The sequence below is a fragment of the Somniosus microcephalus genome, chromosome 3 (genome assembly GCF_052327205.1).
Source record: "Somniosus microcephalus isolate GS21.2 chromosome 3, FLI_Smic_1.0, whole genome shotgun sequence".
Classification (NCBI taxonomy): domain Eukaryota; kingdom Metazoa; phylum Chordata; class Chondrichthyes; order Squaliformes; family Somniosidae; genus Somniosus; species Somniosus microcephalus.
In genome coordinates, this window is record NC_140989.1 from 323,262,189 (window position 1) to 323,288,385 (window position 26,197).

Here is a 26,197-nt window from a genome sequence, read left to right on the forward strand (position 1 = left end):
CTCTATTGCCAGGGCAATCTGGTACAAGGTATAAATTTTATTTATTACTTATCTATTAAAAAGACAGCTGTATTGAATCAGAACAGACCAATATATTTTATTGTGTTGTATAGGAATTAATGCTGCATTTATCTCATAGCTACCTATCTCAAACTAGTAGCTTCAGTATGGGTTCTAACCAATACACTGTTTAGCCAAAACTTCAATTGTTATGCCCTGGAGAGAGCTTTATGTATGCGTGCTGATACGCATGCACAGAGCCCAGCGGTTAAAGTTTAAATGTTTGGAGACCATGCCTGAATTGACTAAGCATTTAAATTAATGTCGAGTAGGTTTAAAAAGTGCTCAGGAGGTCCGAGGGACCCCCCTGGGCATTTTTAAACCCGGTTTGACATCTTGCTGGATTTACACTCCCTTTGGTATCAAACTGAAACAGTGTGAGATTATCTCTTCCAGAAAGTCTCACAGCACCTCTCTCAGGCCCTGACCCCAGATCTATACTGTAACTTTAGTGTTGATCCAAAGTGGAAAGGTTTTTTTACATTTAAAAATAATTATAAAAATCTAGAAAAAGAAAAGGCAGGTGAGACTTTTTTCTAATGGAAGTTTTTACAAAACAGTGGTTTAATTTTAAGAAGCTTGTCTGTCAGAAAATATCCACTTAATTATGATGAACATTATTTTTTTTTAAATTATCTGTTAAAATGCAATAATTTTTTTAAATACAGTATAGACCTATCAATGATACCAGGCATTGTAGGTTTTTTGGGGGGGATCTTTTCTAATCTTCTTACCCTAGATTGTTTCGGCTCTTGTATCTTAGATCTCTCTCACAAGGCCCATACATAGAAAGAAAGAAAGAAAAACTTAATTTACATAGCACCTTTCATATTCTCGGGACACCCCAAAGCTCTTCACAGTCAATGAATTTTGACATGCAGCCGCTGTTTGCATAAGCAAACATGGCAGCCAACATGTCTTCAGAAGGCCCTTACTGCCTTCATCCATATTATTAATAAAGATTGTGGAGAGCAATGGTCCTAACGCCAATCCCTGCAGGACTCCACTGCATAACCACTATCATTAGTAATTTTAGATGGGCAATAACTGCTGACCTTGCCAGCGACGCCCACATCCCGTGACCGAATATTTAAAAAAAAATAACCTTCTGCCTAATGAGAATGCAACCAATTCCTTATCCAACCCACGATCTGTCACTCCCACTGGACTCTATCTTACTAAGTAGCCTATTGTGTGGCACTTTGTCAAAAGCCTATGGAAAATCCAGGTATATGATATTAACCCTGGGCTACCTACATCCACCACCCTAGTAATTTCCTCAAAATATTCAACCAGGTTGGTAAGACGTGAGCTTTTTTTTTAGAAGCTGTGTTGGGGGTCTGTAATAACCCCTGCTCCATCCAGGTGCGTTCAGAGTATCTCTAACAATCCCTTGTAGCAACTTGCCTATAACCAAAGTTAAGCTATTGGGCCCTATAATTTCTTGGTTCTGACCTGAATATTGGCACCACATAGGCCTCCTCCAGTCCATGGGAACAATCCTAGATGCTAGCAACCTGTTAAATTGATGAGCAAGGTGCTTGCTGAGTACAGCACCCAAATCTTTGCGCACCCTCAAGCAGATGCCGTTAGAATCAGCAGCCCAATGTGGTTTGACACCTCTTATTCTATCCAGGACTATATCCGCATCCACTTTGACCCATACAACTTTAGAGTAAACTGTACAATGCATTATTAGTAACTGACCATCATTTATTGGCGTGTAGACTGATACAAAACAGCCATTTGAAACCTCTGCCATATCCTGCAAGTTTACCTGAATCTGCTCTGAGGAATCCTATAATGGCCCTCTGACACTGTTCTTTCACTGTTTGGGAGGATGAATCCAGCCCAGACTGATGGGATGAAAGTCTCCTTTCTTTGCCAGCTGTAAATGAAAAGGGGTTGGGAAGTCTTAACCTGCAGCACAAAACGGTTTATAACTCAGCACTAATTTGCACTTAATCATCATTTTCACTCAGCGAGGCCATAAGGATGACTACTTAGGGAAATAGAAATATTCACACCCGTGCAATGGTCAAAGTGATGAGAATGCACATTGTTGGTACAGAATAGGGAGAACTTTATTCAGCATCTAACTTGACATCGGAGCATTTGATGCTGATTGATATTACAGTTCCACAGTACATTAGGTTACATTATATTACAGAACATGTACATTACATTATATTTCAGCTCGTGCACAGTACATTATGTTACAGTACATGTTCATTACTTTTTATTACTGTACTTATCCAATATGTTACTATGCATTACACAGTGAAGTGATAAGCCTCATGAATATAATGGTCCCAAATATGTGCAACCGTGCTGGCAGACACCTGCTGTAGGTTTGGCGGGAGTACGACAGATGGCTGCAAACTGTGTAACTGCCAGGGTTGCACCCCAGTGGAGCTTCTAAGCTCATGTTTATAGCTGGTGTTTGTCCAAATTTAGATCAGGTAACAGATTACAGATGTTATATTCTCTTTCTTACTTTAGTCTATTTTATTTTCTATTTCCCAAACCGGTGAAAGGTAGTGTTCCATATAATCATAGAAATTATAGCACAGAAGGAAGCAATTCAGCCCATTGTGCCTGTACTGGTGCTTGTTGTTCAGCTGGAACTGTCTACTCTAACATCAACAACAACAACTTGTATTTATATAGCGCCTTTAATGTAGTAAAACGTCCCAAGGCGCTGCACAGGAGTATTATAGGACAAAAATTTGACACCAAGCCACATTAGGATAAATTAGGGCAGGTGACCAAAAGCTTGGTCAAAGAGGTAGGTTTTAAGGAACGCCTTAAAGGAGGAAAGAGAGGTAGAGAGGTGGAGACATTTAGGCAGGGAATTCCAGAGCTTAGGGCCCAGGCAACAGAAGGCACGGCCACCAAAGGGTGAGTGATTATAATCAGGGATGCTCAAGCGGGCAGAATTAGAGGAGCGCAGATATCTCTGGGAGGATTGTGGGGCTGAAGGAAATTAGAGATAGGGAGGGGCGAGGCCATGGAGGAATTTGAAAACAAGGATGAGAATTTTGAAATCGATGCGCTGCTTAACCGGGAGCCAATGTAGGTCAGCGAGCACAGGGGTGATGGGTGAACCGGATTTGGTGCGAGTTAGGACACGGGCAGCCGAGATTTGGATGACCACACTAAGATAGTGGGGGTAATTTTAATGCCCAAAAACGGTTTGGGTCGGGATGTTAAAATGTAAAAAACTTCAAACCCGTCCACTTCTGGTTTTAATAGAGACGGGATGGGACGGGGGTGGGGGAGTGGGGGTTGCGGGTGGGTGACCAACCCACTCCCAGGAGGCGCATGGCTCATATAAATATTTTAATGAGGCTGCGTGCCTCACATTTTATCTCTCTTCCAGCTTTTAACACTGGCCGGCCGGGTTTCCCGGGCCTCGGGAAACGCGGCAGCTAAAGGGAGATGAGGACTGCTGCATGGAAGAGGTTGTGGGCCAGGGGGAGCAGGAGTGCTTCCCCACGTCCACCCAAGCAAACCTGTTTCCCACTCCACATGATCGGACCCCATCACGATCACCAACCCCCCCCACCCCCCCGCAACGACCACCAACCCCCCGCGATCACTGACCTCCCCGACCCCCCCATCTCTGCCCCTCGATCTCCCCCCCCGACCCTCCAAACCACGCTGTAGCTACCCCCCCTGTGATCTCTTAGATATAAAAAAGTGAGACAGCAAACTGTATAAAATCAGAATCCTCTCTGAGTAGAGAGGATGATGAGAAGAAGGCCTCCTTTTTCACACTCCTTTTATGCTACCAGATTTCCTCCAACAGCAGAAGTGTTATTGAAAGTAACCCTATAGTATTATAACCTGACACGCATGCTGTTGGAGGCAGTGAATGAGGGTTTCACTCACTGTCTCTGATGGAAAGTGCAGGTGGTGGCAAGTATAAACAGCTCATACTAGCGGCAGTTGCCATCGGGTCACTATTTTAGGTCTGGCCTTGGGCAGGGTGATCTCTCCGGCAATCCCATTCAGGCCTGTATAGACCTTCCTCAGCATTAAGGAAGATCTGCAGCTAGACTGGCAAAGTGTCAAATCTGATTTTGCACTCATTGCTGGAAAATCAGTTGAAGCAAGTTGGCAAAATGTATTTATCATGGTGATATCAGCAACGGAAATATGGTTTTGAATTGTACAAATATGAGTAATCTAAATGATTTTCTGTACAAAAAAACACATGTTTTACCGTGCTTGCAGGCATACAGATATACTGTCACAATACAGGGCCTGGCCTGCACTTGGATCACTTTGGCATGTGTACAACCGGTTCTGTAATCCTGAGCAATATAACTGGGTACAAATGCACATGTGATTGTTTCTTCATTATTACCATCTCTGTGTGTGATACTCTGAGTAAATGAAAGAGAAAAACTCTTTATTCTGAACAACAAATTCAAGTGATAATTACATGTATAGTCAATATTTGCTATATCCAATATCATAATTATGATCAACTAAAGAGCTTTCCCATTTTCTGATAATGTCTTCAGTGATGCTGCTTCTATAACATGCTAGTGAAAATGAGGCACATTGAACATCACAGCCTCATTCACTCCAACAGGCTATACCCACCGCTCACCGCACACATTTTGCTTTGTTTTGAACTTCAGATTGCTAATGAGTAGGTGAAGTGGAAACCAGATCACTCAGTAACTCATATAACCTATTCCTACACTATGTTCCGTGCCCCCATTGACCCTGTCAACCTGCTTTGCTTCTCTGTCCCTAATTCACCTACAAATTCCTCCAGGGGCCGTGCCCTATCTTATCTCTGTAGCCTCCTCCGGCCCTACATGCCAACACGTACCCTCTGCTCTTCTGACTTACGCCTCCTTCACAACCTCCTTCCTCTTTTAAATTAGCCAAGGGATTGGGTTTGTACCAGCACCTAGTAGTGGGTAGTTTCCATGAGTGAAGGCCCTCATTTCCTCTCTCATTTCCATAGCTGCCCCTTGCTTGTGCCTACAGTCTCTCAGACGATCCCCAGGAAATACCTGGGCAGCATAAAAAGGCGTAATCCCAACAACATAGGTCTGAGCATTACCCAGAGGCAGAGAAAAGAAAAATCTGAGCTAACGATGTTTAAAGTTAAAGGGATAAAATAATGGCCCGTAATTTCCGATAAGAGGCTTCCTGCGTGCAGATGCCTCCTATCGGAAAAAAATCTACAAACTTACCTGAGGGCTCCCAAGGTCCGGACACTTCCGCTCCTGGACCTCTCCAAAGTCGAAATGCGCAGGGCCCACGTATCCCAGGGGCACATGCAGTTAGCAAGCATCCCTGGGATCATGTGGGCCAGGCGCGCCAATGGGAGAAGGGAATCTCCCATCATACTTTTGACAGATAGACCTTGTCAAATATATGAATGGAGATCACCCCATAAAGACATTAAAACATTAAATACATTTTTAAAAAACCATCACGTTTTTAAAATGAGTTAAAATGACATTAAATTAAATATTTTAAACAAAAATTTAATTTTTTGAAAAAAGAATTAAAGTTTTTTACAGGGCTAAAATAAACACCTTTTTTTAAAAGTATTTTAAAATTATAAATGAGTGAAAAAAAAATATTTTTAAACTTTTTTTCAACTCTTATGCTGGTAAAAACAGGCCTTACGCCTGCTTTTACCAGGCATAAGATTTCTAAGGGTTTTCTGTGGGCGGAGGTTCTGCAGAAAGCAGAGAGCATTCTTGACAGATTGGAAATGCTGGTTTTCAGCACATGCGCTTCGCATGCCTGAAACCGGCATTTCCGATGTCCCTACGGGTGGGTACACAACTCGTACACACCCATAGGCATCGGAAAATATGGGCCAATAAATACGATGGCAGCTATGGACTTAAGGTTACAGATATAAAGATAGATTCATCAATCCTATGCTTTTACGGTGTGGGGTTGCACTTGAAGGGAGCATGGCATTACAGTGTTGTAACCCTATTTCTGGCCCAGTGCTCCTTTAATCTACTAAACCATTTATACCATTTAAACTGTAGATATTCTTTTGAAAAGTTTGGAAAAATCAGTTCGAGTAGAAAAGTGTACATTAAAAAAAAATCAATTGGCATTATTTTAATCAATATAGTATGGATTCAAAATAACAAGAACCAAGAAGGGTTAAAGAGGGTAGGGAGCAGGGATCGTGTTCAGGGAGCCATTGTGCTAAAGATTAGCCAGTATTGCCTGAATAACTGAATGGATTGAATGTTATCTATCATGGCACAAAGAGAGCCATTATTTAATAATTAATACTGAGGCCTTATTCTTCTGCTACTTGTGTAAGGATGAGTGTATCAGGAGACGAGACTTGTCTTTTATTCGATAGCAACTATTATTTAGGCAAAGGCATCATTCCTTTTCATTTGTCACAAGTAGACAACAGTGTCAGCAGAGTTTATGATTTAGCTTTTTTCACCAGATGATCAGCTGTAGCTTTAACTCCTTGCAGTCCGTGGCTATACATGTGATCTGAATGAAGTAAAGGTAAGAGAGGAATATTAGTGCTTCCCCACAGGGAAGGAGGCAGATTTGCAACCAACAGTTGCAAATGATGTGTCCAGCGGTTTTACTCCCACAAACCCACACCTCCCCCCCCATCTATGGGGACATGCCTGGCCTCCATTTGTTTCCTTGATGGCTTGACTGAGATTGGAAAAGGCACAGTGTAGAGAAAAGCACACAAAATAGGAGAGAAACAACAAATGAAAAATGTAAAAATGTCATTGGCTGTGTTTTTTCCCCATACATTGCATGTTACATAGTATAATGGTCCTGTCCTTATAAAGCAGCGTATCCTCCAATCCACCATCTCAAGGGAGATGCACTAGTGTCACAAAAAAGCACTGAATGATTTGGACCCTTATGGCTACAGATGTAATAAAACCTGAGGTCGTGTGCTGACCTGAGCTGTGTACATTGTGCTACGCTAGATGCATGGCTGAGAAGTTTATTTCTGTGCACAATGAAATAGGCTCTGTTGTTTTACCATATTTTCATTCTATACTGCAGTATCATATGGTCAGCTGTCAGCAAAAAAGGTTTAACTGAGAAATTATACATTGTTTTACTATAAAGAAAGACTTGCATTTATATCACGCCTTTCACGACCACCGGACATCTCAAAGCACTTTGCAGCCAATTAAGTACTTTTGGAGTGTAGTCACTGTTGTAATGTTGGAAATACAGCAGCCAATTTGCACACAGCAAGCTCCCACAAACAGCAATGTGATAATGACCAGATAATCTGTTTTTGTTATGTTGATTGAGGGATAAATATTGGCCAGGACACCAGGGATAACTCCCCTGCTCTTCTTTGAAATAGTGCCATGGGATCTTTTACATCCACCTGAGAGAGCAGACGGGGCCTCGGTTTAACATCTCATCCGAAAGACAGCACCTCCGACAGTGCAGCACTCCCTCAGCACTGCACTGGAGTGTCAGCCTAGCTTTATGTGCTCAAGTCCCTGGAGTGGGACTTGAACCCACAACCTTCTGACTCAGGCGAGTGTGCTACCCACCGAGCCACAGCACATTGCTGTGTAGAAAATAATGAATCAGTGGGAGTATTCCTATTGAGGGGCATCAAATTATGTTACAACTCATAGGTTTGTGACCATCATCTGAACCCCTTATTGAGATACCGTGTAGGTATGATTTTTAAAAATAATCTGTTCCGTGAAACTCATGAGGGTCTTTTGTTCCACTTTGTTTGCTGACGGCAGAACTATCAGCAGCTGCTGTCACGACAGTAGTGGATGGGCGATGGAATTCATATGAGGATTAATGAATGTGATATAATCGCTGAAAGATTATCAAGTGATCGAGTGATAATCAACCCTTGATTATTGGAAAACAACTCAGGAAATGGATATATATAATAAATTAATACTTTTAGGAATACTTCACAACTCAAACTGACAAATCTTTACTCAGTGGGTGTTAATGAGAATTTTACTGCTCAGCGACACGAGAATTCAGTGCAGTGAAATCAAACATGATAACTCACTGCCGCGGATGATAACTTAGCAAATTGATTCCACAATGCATTAAAACTTAAAAACAAATCACCAATGGAATAGACTATCGCACCAGTGAAGGCATGTTACCGACATTGTTTCACTCATTGGAAAGATCTTCATAACTCATTCACAACCCATGGTGCTAGTTAGTTATTGATCTAGCAAACTTGTTACAGAAATTTTGGAATGCACTTCTGCCGTTGCTCTAAGCTGCACAATATTTGAATTAATGTTAAACAGAAATTTAGTGGGTCCTTTTAAAAAAATCCAACCCTTATCTTACCTGCATCCAGGAGAGGTGCCTGGCAAAAGGGAATAAAATAATAGAGCACTAATTTTAAAGAACAAAAAAAATCAAACTGTTTTCAAGAATTATGGCTAAGAAATGTTTATTTCTGTCTCTTTGTTATTTTTTTTGTAAAACAATTTTGGCACTTGAGTATTTATGAGGCAATTGGGAGATCTAACTTTGAGCAACTATCGGGTCTGATACTGTGACAGAGTGCAATTTAACCTGAGTAGTGGAGACTAATGCACTGTATAATTTGGCTTCCTCATGCTGGGGGTAACATTCCTCATGCCAAAATGTTTTAATGAAATGTTGCAATGGTACAAAACTTGATTTCTCATTTTGTGCTCACACCAACTTTTTTGCTCGAATTGTCGACGAGAGGAATTTCACCCCCACTTTTGAGCTCAGTAGCTCTTCGAAATCTCAGCTTTGCTCAGTTGGTAGCACTTTTACCACTGAGACAGAAGGTTGTGGGTTCAAGTACCACTCCAGGACTTTGAAGACATAATCTAGGCTGATACTGCAGTGCAGTACTGAAGGAGTACATCACTATCGGATCCGTAATTCACCAAACTGGTTTGCATGCCTGTTATAGTGATTCCAATGAACATTTAAGATCCAGTGGGATTATTCAAAAGAGAACAAAAGATCATTTCTTCCTCAGCCAGCATTACCAAAGAGAGATTAACTCGTCACTTATTTCATTGTTGTTTGTGGGATTTTGCTATGCACAAAATGGCTACTGTATTTGCCTATGCTACAACAGTCACTGCACTTTAAAGTAGTTCATAATTTGTGAATTATTTTGAGATATTTCTGAGAGCTGTGATAAGGCACTATATAAATTTAAATCTTTCTGTTTTTTGTTGTATGCCTTCACACAGATTCTTACCGTTACATTAGCTCCTACTCCATCACATAATCCCTGACTGCCGCCCTACTATGGGGTAGACTTTCGACTTGCCGTCCGGGCGTAAAACTGATGTTGCGATTGGCCGCCCAGTATAGAAACTGCCTAATTTTCATTTCCATTTCAATGAAATAAAAAGCGGGTAGTTTCTATAATGGGCGGCTGATCCATAACGCCGGGGCAGAAGGCTGAAAATCTACCCTTATGTGACTCATTGCTGCTGCTTCACGATGTGACTCATCACTGTGGCTCCAGCTGCTCATTTGCATGACCCAAATCCCCCTCGGTTTCGGCTGTGTGAAGGCAGCAGGAGACTAGGGGAAAACCTACAAAAAAAATGCTGGCCTTGCCAGCGTCGCCCACATCCCGTGAATGAATTTTAAAAAACTTGCAGGAAGAGGGAAATAGTTGGGATGCAAGGTATAACACAGATTGAATGTAGTACTGTAGGTAGAAATGGCATCAGATAGTTACGTTGCAAAAGAGGTAACAGGTCATCAATCAAGGAGTTCTTTCTCTCCCAGTATTTGTACAGTCAGTATGGAGACGTGCTGCCTATAGACAAGTGTTACCACAGAAATATAGTCTGGCTCACTATGGACTGCTCAGACCCTTATTTCTGATGGAAATCAGCTCCACTTGTGTTATTATTAGCACTGTATATCGTTTGGAAAAATGCAATGTAATTCCTGCTCTGGCAATGATTGAGTAAATATGGCAGAGCTCAGAAATGCCTCTGTAGGTGCTGACAGGGTAATGGACAGTGAAGAGACACATATATTCATTTGTCATGAGTGGCAACACCACTATTAAGAGCTGTGACAATTTTGAAGTTGGAACAGCTCTGAATCATATGCTTATGGCTGTTTTCTCTGCCATACTGAGAGAAATTGAGGCCATCAAATGGAAATGAGAGAAGATAGCCACTTTTAAGTGAAAAAAACATCTGCCTTAGTACAGATACTGGACTCATTTCCTGTCACACTGTAGGTGTTGCATTACAATCCAACCAATCAGATTTTTCCTTGATTCCTACAGTGGTGCCTCTATTTGTGGAGTGCCCTACTCTCTGCATGCGGGATATTGGTGAGCTTTGAGCCCCTCCCTCCGAGATATCTGCGCTCCTCCAAATCTGGCTTGTTGCGCATCCCCGATTTTAATCGCTACACCATTGGTGGCCGTGCCTTCAGCTGCCAGGGCCCTAAGCTCTGGAATTCCCTCCCTAAAGCTCTCCGCCTTGCTACCTCTCTCTCCTTCTTTAAGACGCTTCTTAAAACCTACCTCTTTGACCAAGCTTTTGGCCATGTGTCCTGATATCTCCATATGTGGCTCGGTGTCAAATTTTGTTTGCTAATGCTCCTGTGAAGCGCCTTGGGACATTTTACTACGTTAAAGGCACTATAGAAATGCAAGTTGTTGTTGTTGCCATGTATGCATTTCTATTACATGAGGTAGATTTCAATGGAAAGAAAAATCGTACAGCCTGTATAACGGGCGACCAATCCATTACCACCAGTTTTCCACCCAGCGGTATGTCTGTAATAGGGAACCCAAAATCTTAAAGTCAAGTTGGTCACACTGGGGGTAATTTTCACTTTCACTGCTTGGGCAGTAAGCTGGCAGAACGGATCGCCCGCCCGTTACAGAACTTTTAATTTCCATCAAGCGGGTTCTATATTTGGTAACTGATCCCTCCTCCAGTTTACCATCCAAGCAGTGAAGGTGAAGATTGCCCCCATTGTGTTTTGTTCAGTTTAGGAGTACAGGGCATATTTGGTCAGATGTACAATATATATGAAGAATGCTACTTTCTTTGTTGTTCAATGTGTATTCCTCTCCATTGTCATTTGTGGGTTGGTGTGCATAGGAACAGGAGGAGACCATTCAGCCCCTCGAGTCTGTTCTGCCATTCAATTAGATGGCTGATCTGTATCTTGGCTCCACCTACTGCCATCAATGGTTGTGGTTTGCATCTATTTTTTGTTTTAATATTCATCTGTAATTTTCTGATGGTCTTGTGATGTGTATGTGTCCTTTAAAGCTGGTAGTGTAGGAATGCACATTTGTTTATTTACTTCACTTGACTCGTAATGGATACACCTCTCAGGTAATGAATGCATTCACTCTGTGATGGCCTAGTTTGGGTGTGAGCAGTGGGATAGAGTTCAACCTCTACTGATCTAATAGTTGTAAATTTTACTTATCTAGTGGCAATATTCATCTGATTCCTTGGCAGTCTCGGCAAGGGAGGGGGTTGGTGGCCGGGAGAGAGGGGAGGAGAGGGCACTAATCTCTTTATTTATTTGAATTTCTAATTTTGAGGAAACAAATTCTGGCACTTCTGAATCCAAATTCTCATCCCTGACCCACGGTTATACATTAAGCACATTCTTCAATGCGGTATTCGTATGATACTCATTCATAAATCATCCTTTGTAATTCCATATAAAGTCAGTCCAGCAGCATGCTGTGCATGTAAATTTTTAAAGAGTTTCATTGAAGATGACATTTTAAATTTGACCAATTTCTATAAAATCTTGCTTTAATGATAGTGTGTCATATTGGCAAAATAAGAGCTGAATGAATGTGAAATGGGAAAAAAATGAAGCAGTATGTTTGAAATGTAACACTGGGCTACATTTTCCTCTGTGATAAAGTTTAATGAAAAGGTAGATGTGAATAAGTAGGTGAGCAAGACTGGTAATGTAGTTTACTTCTGTTGTTTCTCTACTAAGATTCTAGCACTATGCTAAAATGTGTTTGTGTAAAATTGCCCATGAAAAAAGAAATTGCTTGTTAAGGAATTTTAAGTCTTTGTTATAGGGCAATCAAGACAAACTTAAGTTTGGCTCATAGTGAGACAAATGCAGAGATTGGGCTCATTACCCACATGTGAGGTGGTTTTGTTAATGAGAGGAAAGATTGCAAAGATTCACCAGAGTACTGGCAGAAGCGAATATTGCACTGCTTCCATGTCCCCACTGTGGGTATGGCTGTTGCCAGTTATTCCATAATGCAACGGGAGAGGGAAAACAAGAGATAAAAAATGTCTCACCACTCACAGAACTAACAACCCCAGGGGATGGGTATACCACAACGGACACAGCTCCTTGGACCTCCTGAGGACTATAGATGATGATTATATTCTGAAGCAATCAAATGTGCCACAGCTCTTTGATGAAGAAGGAAAAGTCGGAGGGCTGCTTTTTTTTGATGGAAAAATGGAGCATTGGATGCAAATATGCCTGATTTCTCTGCACAACCTCTGTACCCTAGCAGAGATCAGATGTAACAATGCACATGTGCGAACTAAGACCCTCATAGAGCAAACATGTAGGGTGCTAAACAAACAATTCAGATAGGTTAGGGAAGGAACCTTACAATATTCCACAATGAAGGTGGGCAAAACTGTTGCAGTGTGCTGCATGACCGTATAGCCATGGATAAATCCTTCACCGTGGATTAGGTTAGGAGCAGCAAAAAGGCATTGAATACAGAAACCATCAGAAGCAGGTGACTTTGCACTACTCTTTCTGTGCATCAGCTCCAGTGTAACTTGAGCCAGTACAAGATTAAGAACATTAAGAACAGAATGCATCGTATAGTACATTTGCTGTCACATAAATGCATTGGTATATGGTGCATGCACTCAAGCAGCAATATATGGGACTTTAATGCCTGTGGTTTCCAACCCCAATCCATGCAGCTGACGTGGAGACATAACTTCCAGATTGTTCTTCGAATGGGTTGGTATAAGAACATAAGAAATTAGGAGCAGGAGTAGGCCATTCGGCCCCTTGAGCCTGCTCCGCCATTCAATAAGATCATGGTATCTTACTAGTACACTGTCATTGCAGCTTTATGGTGTTAAAGTGAGTGAAATATTTTAGAAAAGATGGTTTTAGAAAGTTTTTCAATTGGGAAGCCTAGTAGGTTAAATATGCAATGCCGACCATCATTTATGGGAGATAACAACAGAAAATGCTGGAAAAACTCAGCAGGCCAGGCAACATCCGTGGAGAGGGAAACCGAGTCAACGTTTCAGGTCGAAGATCCTTCGTCAGGATGAAGGGTCTTCGACCTGAATCGTTGACTCGGTTTCCCTCTCCACGGATGTTGCCTGGCCTGCTGAGTTTTTCCAGCATTTTCTGTTGTTATTTCGGATTTCCAGCATCCGCAGTATTTTGCTATCATTTATGGGAGATTCATGAGACCATGGGCAGTTCAGATATACAAATAGTTTGTAGCTCAGCTGCTAAATACACTTCCTGGTATCTTAATCAGCCATACAGACCAAGAGGCAGTTTGCTCAGTGTGTCAAGTTAAGGAAAAAACTTTAACTTATAGTCCCATTCTAAAGGTCCCCAGCTTTTGTAAATTAATTCTCCTTTAAATTTGAATATAGATTGTACGCATAAATATAGAGAATAAGGGGCAATTTGATAGTTGGTATTTAAAATTATGAAGGGTTGGGACAGAGTTGATTGAAACAGTCACCAGTACTGAGGGCTCTAGAACAGAGGAAATAAGATTAAATGTGAGAGATTTAGGATCGAGAGCAGGAGAAACATTTCACATCGAGGGATGTGAGGCTGTGGAATGTACTGCTGGAGTTAGTGATTAAAGCACAGACCATGCCAACTTTTAAGAATAGGTTAGATAGGCGGTTGACAGAAAGAGGATAAAGGGATATGGATACAGGGCTGGAACATGGGATTATGCTACTGCTTGAGTGGAGGGTAAACACCAAGGCGGACTGGTTGGGCCAAATGGCCTGCTTCCATGTTGTAATTTCTATGTGTGCAATGGTGTACGAATTCTATATTTCTAAGTAAAGCTAGAGTGTATGCACAATGCCATTAGTATCTTAAGAATCCTGTCTAATGCTCCTTGATCAGCATCTCCAGCAGAAGCAAGGGCGCATGTACTGGAGGTGCAAGGTGGAGAAGAGGCTGGATGAGAGGTTTTCTTCCTCCCCTAGTGAAGTCCTATCTTGTACTGAGAATTGAAAAATGCAATTGTACTTAATGATGGATGGAAGCACCAATCAGGCAAAGGCAAGGCTCAAGAATCCATGTCTGTGCCTTCAAGTAAACATTTTTGTTGTTAATCAGATGCATCTACTGTAGTCCTGGGAATACAGTATTGTACTTGCAATGACAGTTGTGCTCCTGTCATCTGGAGGTGCATTCTCCAAGTCAAGAAGACCGTGAACAGAGGAAGTACAGAGCGTTGGGGAGATGTAGAGGAAGGAGGATTAGCTTGTGATGTTCTCGTCTTTCTCTTCTGTGTGAGACTAAAAGTTGAAGTGGGTCTTTTCCATTTTGAAGTGTACAGCTGCTAATCCTACATGGTGCACATTAGATCATCATTACATTAAAAGGAGAGCATCAATATCGTACAATTATTATAAATTCTTTTCAACTCTAAACAAATGAATGGATTTTAAGTTTTTACAAGTATTTTATTATGCCTACATTCTAATTGAAATGATCACCAGCAACTTAGATGTTTCTTAATGTGTTTGCACTTTCCATATAAAGGATGCTACTCTCTAATACTTCTATAACAACAATATGTAGATGCCAGTTTCAAATATTGTCAAGCATTTCTGCAATATGATTTGAACATAAGAACAAATAAAATATGCAGAAAGATGTACAGTGTTCCCACATTACATCACACACCTTTCCAGTGCACCCACCATTAACGTCACAAAATGAGATTGAATGGATTTTGTCTTGTTTTGTTTACCCTGTCCCTCCCATACAGTGTCTTACTGAACGTTGATAAAAATTAGAATATTGCAGACAAGTCTTGCTTCATGTATTTATCATTTGTTGCAATGTAATCAGCTATCAGATTTCTTCTGTGCATCATTTCATTAGGTTATTGCACCTGTGACATGCCCCTTCAACCTGCCTGTTTGGCATTTGTACAGGAGGGTAATTAAAAAAATTACATTTTGCGGCATCTCTTGCACACTCCTAGAAATTTAAAAAACTGCCGATTGCTTCTAAAGTATTGGGTAACTATAGTACCTAAAAAAAAACATTTCATTCGATTCATCAACTGAGCGAGTCAAAAATACCAACCAACAGGTAGGAAACCCTAAAATATGCATCAGTAACGAAATCCACCCTGTTAGCATCACAGGCTATCCTTTCTTATAAGAAAGTGTAACATTAAGGATTAGTAAATTTACCAATGTGAATGGTTGCAGTAGGACGAGGACAGATTGTCCAGTTTGTTGCGTCTCTGTTCCTGCGCTTTGCTTGTCAGCTTTGCAGCCAGCTCATTTCAATTTGCCCTGTGGCCCTGCTGACACTGTGTGTATGCACAGAAAGTTAAATTCTCCTCTGATCAATAAAGAAGAAGTGTTCCTCCTGCCCAGTCGATATTTTTTTTATCTGTCTTCTGCCCCATTCTGCTGATGGCAGCTTTTGTGAGGAAAGTCACTCAAGGGCACCAGGCAAGGCTCAGCTACTTTTTTTTTCCCCTGCTAAAAGTTAACAGATTTGGCCTTTTGCTAATAACAGCTTTATGATTTATCTCTATTTTAATTGGAAAATTTGTGAATTAATTGATTTTTCTTACTTTCCAATTAACATTGTAATTGCCTGTGTAATAAATTCTTCGGCACCCTACAAATGAGGGTTGACATGAAGATTGAGGGGGACATTGGAAGGCTGCATGACACACCCTGTGATCTAAAAACACTAATAAAGTATGTTATTTTAACATATCCCTGGGTGAGCTTCCAGGCATAAATTCACAGCTGTGAGGTTACAGGAACTGACACTATTAAGTGCTTTGACAGAAAGTTCTGACAGGCCTCCTCATGGGCTGACCTGATTGATCTATAGCTCTGTCCATTGACAGCCTCAGGAAAGCCAAGCCAAGAGGGAGAAGAGATCAGCTTCCTGGTGCAGGAACTGACTTGCAAGGACTTGGGGCAGCTGTAAACAAGTGGCAGGGCAGAGCAGGGCTACACTGTGGGTATAATGTACAGGGGCTGTGTGAGTCTTTATCTAACACATTATGGTCATTTATTTTCGAATTGTCAGGGCCAGGTTAGTCGTTTTACAGTGAGGCGTATTCCCAAAATTTAAAATAAATATGTCTTCCTTGCCTGGTTTTATTTTTAGAATTAATTTTCTCTCTGTGTTATCAAATTAACCCTTTCCTGTCTACAGCAGAACAGAAACGAAATTCTCAAACGGGCCAATTTCTTTCAATTTAAAAAAAGTTAAATGTATATAGAATACTAAATCGTGAAATACATTGAGCCCACAAAGTGATGCGCAATGTATTCTGGACATAATCTGTTTACACTTTCAGAAGGTATCCCTTATCTTTTTGTGCAATGTTTTATAAAGAATATTTCCAGTTCTATGTGTCTGCCTACACAGAATTAATAAACACAGATTTTAAGCGTAAAATTATATTTTATTTTTTAATAATCCACATTCTTCCTAGTTTCAAGTGTTAACATTTTTTAAAAACTTCGATTTTTTTTTTACCAATCCTTTGTAGATTATGGAGGTTTTCAAATTATATTGGTGGGAGTGTTTCTGACAGTGTTGGAAGCATTTCTGATGTCATTATCATGATACTTGTGGTGCATTCCATTAGCTGCACAATTAGCAAAGAGGAAACTTTCAATTGAGCGTTTGGATGATTGCAGCTGCAGTTTTTTGAATAATTCTAAGCAGAAGAAATGTTCCTGATGTCTGAATATGACTTCACAAACAAGGATTTCAACACTAAAATAACAAAAGAGATATATAAATATACTATGAGAAATGTACCAAGTTATCATTTTCTAATACTCTGAAACAATGCTCCCTGTAAGCTGCGCTTTGTTCTACGTGGCCTTTTTCTTTAAATGTGCGGTCCCTTTAAATTTATACGCCTGCGTGGTATTTACAATGGAAAAGCCGGTGAGCGGCCTGCGCGGGACCTTTCCCATTACTGTGCGGTCGCACAGCTTCAAGGGAACATTGTTCAGAAATAACATTTGAAAACATGAATAGGGACATAAAATATATTAGCAGTTATTTTCTGGATCTCGTGCCCTAAATCTCTTCAGCTTTATGGCTTTTGACTTGCATCCCAGCCTAAACATGAGTTCGCTTCACTTTAGATATTTACACATTGTGTTATGTTCCACACATTTTTTTTTTACATTTATGAAAGGCCCAAGCAAACTATGAAAACCTAATTGCAATACGACACCATTAGCTTTTTAAAAAAAAAAAAAATTGCCTAGACTGCAATTATCTTCCATCGTGAGATGTAGTGCCCCCTGATGCATGTGTCAGTAAGAAAGGTTAGAGTTTCCAACACATTCTTCTCTTCCCCACGTTATTCCATTGACTAACAAGTAATGAGTGAGAGGGCAAGAAAAATGTAACTTGGTGGCTGGATGATTTTCCCTCCAGGCTTCATATGTTCTATAACCTTTCCAAGAAAGCTGTTGATATTCAGTAAGAAGTGTGATACCAGTGTCTCTTAATTAATTCAATTTGTTCAGCACTGTGTTCTACTGTATTCTGACTAAGAGCTGCCATCATGTTTTAGTTTTAATAGTAATTGCGCAGGTATAGAATGATCAGTAAAATAATAATTGATTATTGACTAAGATGCCATATTGGATTTAAGGCCAAATTGCAGATATTCCTAAAATCCATCTGTCTAGGCTTCTAAAAGCTGTATCTTGGTTAACAGAACACATCCTGTTTTCTCTAATCTGAATTCAACCTGATACTTATGTTACTATTTTTTAAGAGGACAGGAAGAGCAATTTTGATTGGTTTAGGGATTTGCTTATGTAGGGAGACTTCCACTGGTATTTTGTATGAGAAAATTGAATATAAAGTCCTGTTACCCACAAAGACTATTTTTCCTACCCTCTCAAGCTCCATTTTTTTATGGGTGGAAGCAAGCTGTGTGTATTCTGGTGCTATCACAGAGATAGTGGCCTAGAAATTCCCCATAGTAGCGCCGGCCATTAATGCCGGTTTTCTTGAAAAAATGGCGTCCGCCATTTTGGAGAGGTCAGCAGCGCCTCCGTTGCCTGCGCTCGCCTCTCCAATGTAAATGTGCAGATCATGACGTCAGTCGGCGCTATAACGCCCTCTCCTAACCACGCATGGAAGAACGTGCGTGCAGCAGTTGTACAGAGATGCGGTCAGCCCTTCTTAAAGGGACACCCACATCTTTCGGGTAAGTTTCTAATTCAGCTTTTGGACTTTAAAAAAATATTTTATTGAAGTAGTGGCTTGGTGCAATACATTTAGAACGTTGTTAAAGTGTGCAGGGAGTGCTGCTGGATGCTTGCAAGGTTTTGGATATTAAAGCCTCTGAGAAGACCAGTTGCTCCCAGTCCTGGGGGCTCTAGTTGCAGTCCCCCTTGGGCTCCAACATCAAATGGAGATGAAGCAGAGACAGCAAAGGGGGCAAGCTGCTCGCAGAGGGAAGAGGAGGAAGCAGAAGAGTAAGAAGCAGAAGGAAGGAGGCAACCCAGACAGCCCCTTTCTGGCCGTTATCGAATCATCTGCCTGCGGTACCGGTGAACACAACCCCAATTCCCCTTTCAACGTTTGTCCCACACCTTACCTTTCCTCTGTTACTGACCATCACAGCGTCCTCTCGGTCACAATGCTGAAATAAAAGCCACCACAAAGCAAACTTTCCAGTCCAACTTTATCCATATATACATGCAATAATACATCAAGAAATCAACTTATTACCCATATGCATTCTCTTAGTGAATGTCTTGTGTGTGCCTTTGCCTATCCTACAGATGTCACACAGTGCTACCCCAGTGGCTGCAGCATGGCTGGTGGAAGGCTGCTGACTTTCAGTGGGAGGCACTGCAGATGGCTTTGCAGTACAACCTCGAGGAGCTGGTAGCTGGGAGTGTCAAATCAAATAATGGTGTTTCTTATTCTTCTTCACTCTCCTCCCCCTCTTCTTGGTGAACCACTGGCTGGGCAGACTGGATTTCTTGGGTATCTGAAATGAGGAAGGCACAAGGGTCATGAGGGGAGATCGGAGAGAAACTGGAGAAAGATGTGTGTTCAGGGCTAGAGCAGGGGGGAACCTTAGAGGAAGTTTGGCCCAGTAGACTAGGGGAAGGAAGGACGTGGCAGAGGCAGCTGAACGGATGGTCTCAATCCTAGAGACAAAGAAGTCCATGAGCTCCTCACACTTGTTATCGGAGGTGAGGGTGGCGGAGACAGGGGAGAGTGGTTTAAGAAGATGGTTAGCAGTAGAGAATAAGAGCCGGGGTTTATCTTTGTATTCCAGAATGATTCTGGAGCAGGGCCCGATAATGCTTTATGTGGTCCAGCCAGATTTGGCGGTGAATGGCTAAACCAGTTCAAGGCTGCGTCCCTTGGATTTGAGGGAGTGAAGATGAGGGCCGTATCAGGGGGAACGGCCAGGGTGAGAGAGAGTAAGGCCTAAAAATTCGGTTGCTTTGCTCCTCCTAAGAGGGCGCTAACAGGGTGTAAAGCAACGAGTGCCTGGGCGCAACGCCGCCAAAGCCTCCTGCGAAATTCAGTGGGAGGTTAGTGGCAGCGGTAACCGTTAGCGCCCTGTGGCGCTGCGCCGCCGGCGATAACGTCATCGCCGTGCACAGGGCCCCGCTAGCGCCCCGGCCGCAATCTTCGGTAGCATCCCTTGACTTACCGCCGGACGCTATGTCCGATGGGGTCAGGGGGGCCTACCTGCGGCCGGGGCGGCACTAATTCAAGGGAAGGTGCCGGGCGGCCATTTTTGTTGCTGGCCGCCTGCCAGCATCTGCCCCCTCTGCCGTCCCCGGCCTCCTGAGCAGTCCCCCCGCGGAGTGCCGGCTGCGCTCCGTGAGCCCGGCACTTCTCTTGAAAGCTGGGCTCCTTTGCCGGCACTCCGATCCCTGGTGGCCCAGCTGGGCCCCGGGTCGCGCTGCGCTAGGCCCCTCCCCTTTAATAAGGGGAGGAAGGCCTGCAGTACCGCAGCGTGACGTGCCGCTGCGGCATGTAGCACCGCGATATTCACTCACAGCGCCCCAAGAGAGAGGCGGGGCGCTTCCAGTAGCACTCCGCTTCCCTCTTGGGGCACTACCGGTGAATTTCGGCCGCGGGGATACTAATTTTTTCGGGAAAAGTAGCGCCCCAGCGAAGTTAGCGCCCCAAAGGGGGCACGACTCAGTTTTTCCCCTTAAGTGTTTTAGTAGGGACTTGGGCATCAAAGGTGCTGGTGACGGTGTGGTTGAGCAGATTGGTAGCTGCAAAAATGTCATGGTGAATGGAGGGCCAAAGGCTGGACAGTTAGGATTTCATAAGTGCAGTTGTAAGAGAGTTGGGAGAGAGTTTTTTCCAGGGGTGGACACAGAAGGAAGTAGGGTTGGGGGTGGATGGAAGGGGGATGTGGGTGGAGAGCGATACGAGGAAGTGGTCAGAGATGGCCTTATCTGCGATTGACACGATGGGAGTAGTGAGGCCATGAGAGATGGCAAGGTTGAGGGGGTGGCTGTGAATATGGGTTGGGGAGTTTACATGGAGGGAGAGATTAAGGGAGGATAGGAGACTAGTGAACTCAAATTCAAAGGATACAGTGTTACATTAGAAGGCCTAATAAGTGGTAGGAATTAAATCCCAGTGAATTTGATTCAAACATGCAAAGAAATGGACATATTTCTATGAGTAGCAAGTAGGGAGGTAGGGGCTTGATATTTTAAGGCAGGAGAGGTGAAAATGGTCTGAGCAAGTCCTATCCTTGGGCTTAAAGTGGGTGATGCGGATAAATTGTACAGCCTTTACTCATTTCTATCTTCCTATAAAGGATTAACAAAACTGTATTATACAAACTGTGTCAGAGCATGATCCTCAAAAATATATTAAAAATCCTTTCGTGCAATACAGTGTTATTAGATTAAAGCAGTTGTATACTGTGCAACAGCAAATAATGGCAAAGAAGCTTTTACATGATTTTCTTATCTTGAGTTGACGAGGATGAAAAGTACAAAGCTAATAGCAGTCGTGCGTGTGTGTGAAAAAGTATTATTGCAGCTCTTAGCTGGTAAATTTGATGTAAGCTAACTCTTCTGATAGGTTTTAGATGAGTGTTTCATTATTGAGCATTTAGCTCTGAGCATTCCCTTCTCTATAACACTGATATATTACAACTTTCGTTTATGTTTAGATTTGTTTATGGGTCCCTCACCAACAAGAACCCTATCAAACAGCCGCTCCCTCTTACACTCTCTGATATATCATGACACAAGGTATAACATGCATTGATTATGAGTTCCTCACTACACAGAAACGTATAAAATGTCCTCTCTCTGTAACATTTTTGGATATATCATGACCTCTGATGTAACACCCATTGTTTCTATTAACCCCTTACTGTGAAAGAACAGCATTATATTTGTTAATAAGAAAAAACTTTTTTAAAATTCGTTTATGGGATGTAGGCGTCGCTGGCAATGCCAGCATTTATTGCCCATCCCTAATTGCCCTTGAGAAGGTGGTGGTGAGCTGCCTTCTTGAACCGCTGCAGTCCGTGTGGTGAAGGTACTCCCATAGTGCTGTTGGGTAGGGAGTTCCAGGATTTTGACCCAGCGACGATGAAGGATCAGCGATATACTTCTAAGTCAGGATGGTGTGTGACTTGGAGGTGGTGGTGTTTCCATGCCCCTGCTGCCCTTGTCCTTCTAGGTGGAAGAGGTCACGGGTTTGGGAAGTGCTGCCGAAGAATCCTTGGCGAGTTGCTGCAGTGCATCTTGTAGATGGTACACACTGCAGCCACGGTATGCTGGTGGTGGAGACAATGAATGTTTAAGGTGGTGGATGGGGTGCCAGTCAAGCGGGCTGCTTTGTCCTGGATGGTGTCGAGCTTCTTGAGTGTTGTTGGAGTTGCACTTATCCAGGCAAGTGGAGAGTATTCCATCACACTCCTTACTTGTGCTTTGTAGATGGTGGAAAAGCTTTGGGGAGTTGGGAGGTGAGACACTCGCCGCAGAATACCCAGCCTCTGACCTGCTCTTGTTGCCACAGTATTTATGTGGCTGGTCTAGTTAAGTTTCTGGTCAATGGTGACCCCCAGGATGTTGGTGGTGGGGGAAAAAGTCATCAACGGAAAAGAGATTAGTAGAGGTACCCTTGCCCCTTACATGTTTTAAATTGGTTCCGTCGTTTGGATGAGACGTTAAAACGAGGCCCTGTCTGCTCTCTCAGGTGGACGTAAATGATCCCGTGGCACTATTTCGAAGAAGAGCAGGGGCGTTATCACCGGCATCCTGGCCAAATTCGATGGAGCACTTTGGCTAGACTACATATGCCGAATCAACCGAGATTAGACAAGACATGCCTCTGATTAAATAGTGGTCAAAGGAATTCGTACAAATACATTAAGCATTTCAGTAGTCCAGTTCTTAACATACTCTTGCAAAAATATCTCTGCTATAACACATATTGCTTGTGGATCTTTATATATGTTCCAAAAATATTTTCCCTTAACACATATTTTGAATGATACCCAATTATAACCTTAAACTCAGTGTTCTAAGGCTAACTGTATCAAGAATTTAGATGATTTTGTTAAATATTTTGAAATCTTTATAACTTCAAGACTGTGGTCTGCTATTATATTAGTGAGTAATTGCAGGCTATGGACATGGGTATGCAGAGCCTTTATTGCAGTTGTGATTGGGAGTCCCGAATGGTTGCTGCCTCCCTGGTGCCAGGTGAAAGGGTTATAAAGCTCATGGGAGAGCAGCCAAATGTCATTGGAACTAATGACATGGAGTGAGGTACATTTGAAGTATTGCAGAGCGAGTTTATGGATTTAGGCACCAGATTGGAAAACAAAACTGCAAGGGTGGGAATATCCAGCTTGTTTTCTGTGCCACCCGCTGGACAGATTAAAAGGAGGAAAATTAGGAAGGTCAATGTGTGGCTGCAGGAAGAAAGGGTTCATATTCTTAGGGCACTGGAGAGATTTCTAGAACAAGAGAAGGCTATACTAAAGGGAGGATGTTCACCTGAACCGAAGCATCACCCATGTCCCTGCAGAAATGGTAGATAGAGCAGTGGTGGGGGGATTTAAGCTAATACTGCAGGGGGCTGGGGAAAGTGTAGGTTTGAGACCAGAGAGGGACAACCAGGATTATTAAAGCTAGTGGAATAGAAGCAGAAAGGTTAATTAAAATAAATAGTAAGAAAATACAATGATACGAAAAAGGGAAAGAAATAGACCACGAGGTCGTGAGGGATATAAACACTGTTGTAGAGGAGACCAGTGATATCAAAAATTTAAATGAGAAAACCCGGGGGAAAAAAATAAAGGTCAACGTTCCAAACAACTGGAGCCAGAATTGAGTGGTAAGTATGTGAATGGACAAGTCATTCAAAACAAAATGAGAGTTTGAAGCATTAATAACTATGGAGAGATGTGATACAATAGCTTTAACTCATTCAGAGTGGGGAATGCTTTTTAGAATGTATTTAGGACTACTTCCTAGATTAGGTTGTTTCTAGTGTAACAAGGAAAAAAGTAGTGCTTGATTTACTCCTGGAAAATGAACTGGGGCAAATAATTGATGTGAATGCAGGAGAACAATTACTAAATAATGACCCCAACATATTTACATTCTGTTACAGATAAGCATAGGAAAGAATCTGATTCTGAAAATATTAGCAGGGATCAAGATGGTTAAGTCACAGGGCATTGATTGCATTCACACACACACACAGAATCACAGAAACCCCACAGTGCAGATAGAGGCCATTTCGGCCCATCGAGCCTGCACCGGCACATATCCCACCCGATCCCCGTAACCCCTACACCAACACATATCCCACCCTATCCCTGTAACCCCACGTATTTAATCCCCCTAACACTAAGGGTCAATTTATCATAGCCAATCAACCTAACCCGCACATCTTTGGACTGTGGGAGGAAACCGGAGCACCCGGAGAAAACCCACGCAAACACGGGGAGAATGTGCAAACTCCACACAGACAGTCGCCCGAGGCCGGATTCGAACCCGGGTCCCTGGCGCTGTGAGGCAATCCTCCTTAAATATACAAGTGGTGCTATGGGACGGGAGAGTAGCTGATATAACCCCCTTGTTCAAGGAGGGAGGTGAGGATAACTTGGGTAACTATGGCTCAGTTAATCTAATATCAGTTGTGAGTAAACCCTTAGAATCCATAATTTGAGATCAAATTAGTACGAAATGCATGGGTTAATCAAAGATAACCAGCACAGACCTGTTAAAGGCAAGTAGTGTTTCATAAATTTAAGTGTTATTTGAAAAATGTTATTGATTGGATAGATAAAAAGGATGTAGTACATAGGGATTTTCAGAAGTTGTTCAATAACGTGTCTCGTAAGAGTTTTATTAGAAAAATTCAGGCCTGCGGAATAAGACAGAATGTAGCAATAAGGCTAGAAAGTTGGTTGATGGACAGGAAACAAGGAGTTGGGTGTTGCACAGGCTGGAGAGTATTGGAAGTGGTGTACCCCAGGGGTGAGTGCTGGGTCTACTTTTGGCATCAATATATATGTAAATGACTTGGGCTTCGATATAGGGAGCACAACCTTGAGATATTTGCTGATGACGTAACAGCAGTGGGTTTAGGAAACTTTGAAGAGGACTGTAAAGAAACTTCAGGAAGACATATGGGGGAAAATTTGGTTGGTTTGCGCCTCCCATTAGCGCCTTAAGAGGGCGCTAATGGGGCACAATGCAACTAGCGCTCATGTGCGGTGATGTTTGCACCGCTCACGAAATTGACCAGACATTTTGCGGCGGCACTAAACACTACCACCACGATCTCCTGCGCCCACAGATCGTGACGTCAGTCGAGCGTGCAATGCCCCGGTAGCGCCCCAGACCGGATATTGAGTGGCGCCCCCTGTCTTACCACCTGCCGCTAGCAACAACAGATTGAGGGGAGCGTTTTGCAGTCGGGAAGGGACTGGGGGAGCGCTATTTAAAGGCGACCGCTTCCTGCCTTTTTTTGTCAGCGAAATTTTTGCACCATTCTGAGTGAGTGAGAGAGAGAGGGGAATCAGGGGAATTTATAATGGGGAACAAAGAAATGGCAGACCAACTAAATACATATTTTGGTTCTGTCTTCACAAAGGAGGACACAAATAACCTCCCAGAGATGCCGGGGAACATAGGGTCTGATGAAAGGGAGGAACTGAAAGAAATCAGTATTTGTAGGGAAATGGTGTTAGGGAAATTGATGGGATTGAAGGCCGATAAATCCCCAGGGCCTGATAATCTACATCCTAGGGTACTTAAGGAAGTGGCCCTAGAAATAGTAGATGCATTGCTAATCATCTTCCAACATTCGATGGAATCTGGAACAGTACCCATGGATTGGAGGGTAGCGAATGTTACCCCACTATTCAAAAAAGGTGGTGGAGAGAAAACGGGGAATTACAGACCGGTAAGCCTGACATCGGTAGTGGGGAAAATGCTAGAGTCCATTATAAAAGATGTAATAGCAGAGCACTTGGAAAATAGTGACAGGATCGGACAAAGTCAACATGGATTCACAAAAGGTAAATCGTGCTTGACTAATCTACTGGAATTTTTTGAGGATGTAACTAGTAAAATAGATAAGGGAAAACCAGTGGATGTGGTGTATCTGGACTTTCAGAAGGCTTTCGATAAGGTCCCGCATAAGAGATTAGCGTGTAAAGTTAAGGCACATGGGATTGGGGGCAAGATATTGACTTGGATAGAGAACTGGTTGGCAGACAGAAAGCAAAGAGTTGGAATAAACGGGTCCTTTTCCGAGTGGCAGGCAGTGACTAGTGGGGTACCGCAGGGATTGGTCCTTGGACCCCAGCTATTCACAATAT

General features: G+C 42.5%; 1 protein-coding gene across 11 annotated transcripts in view; it reads left to right on the forward strand.

Moving 5' to 3' along the window:
- Nucleotides 1–26,197, forward strand: part of rnf220a (ring finger protein 220a) — a 492,773-nt gene that overhangs the window by 272,945 nt on the left and 193,631 nt on the right. The gene's annotated exons all lie outside the window — the stretch shown is intronic.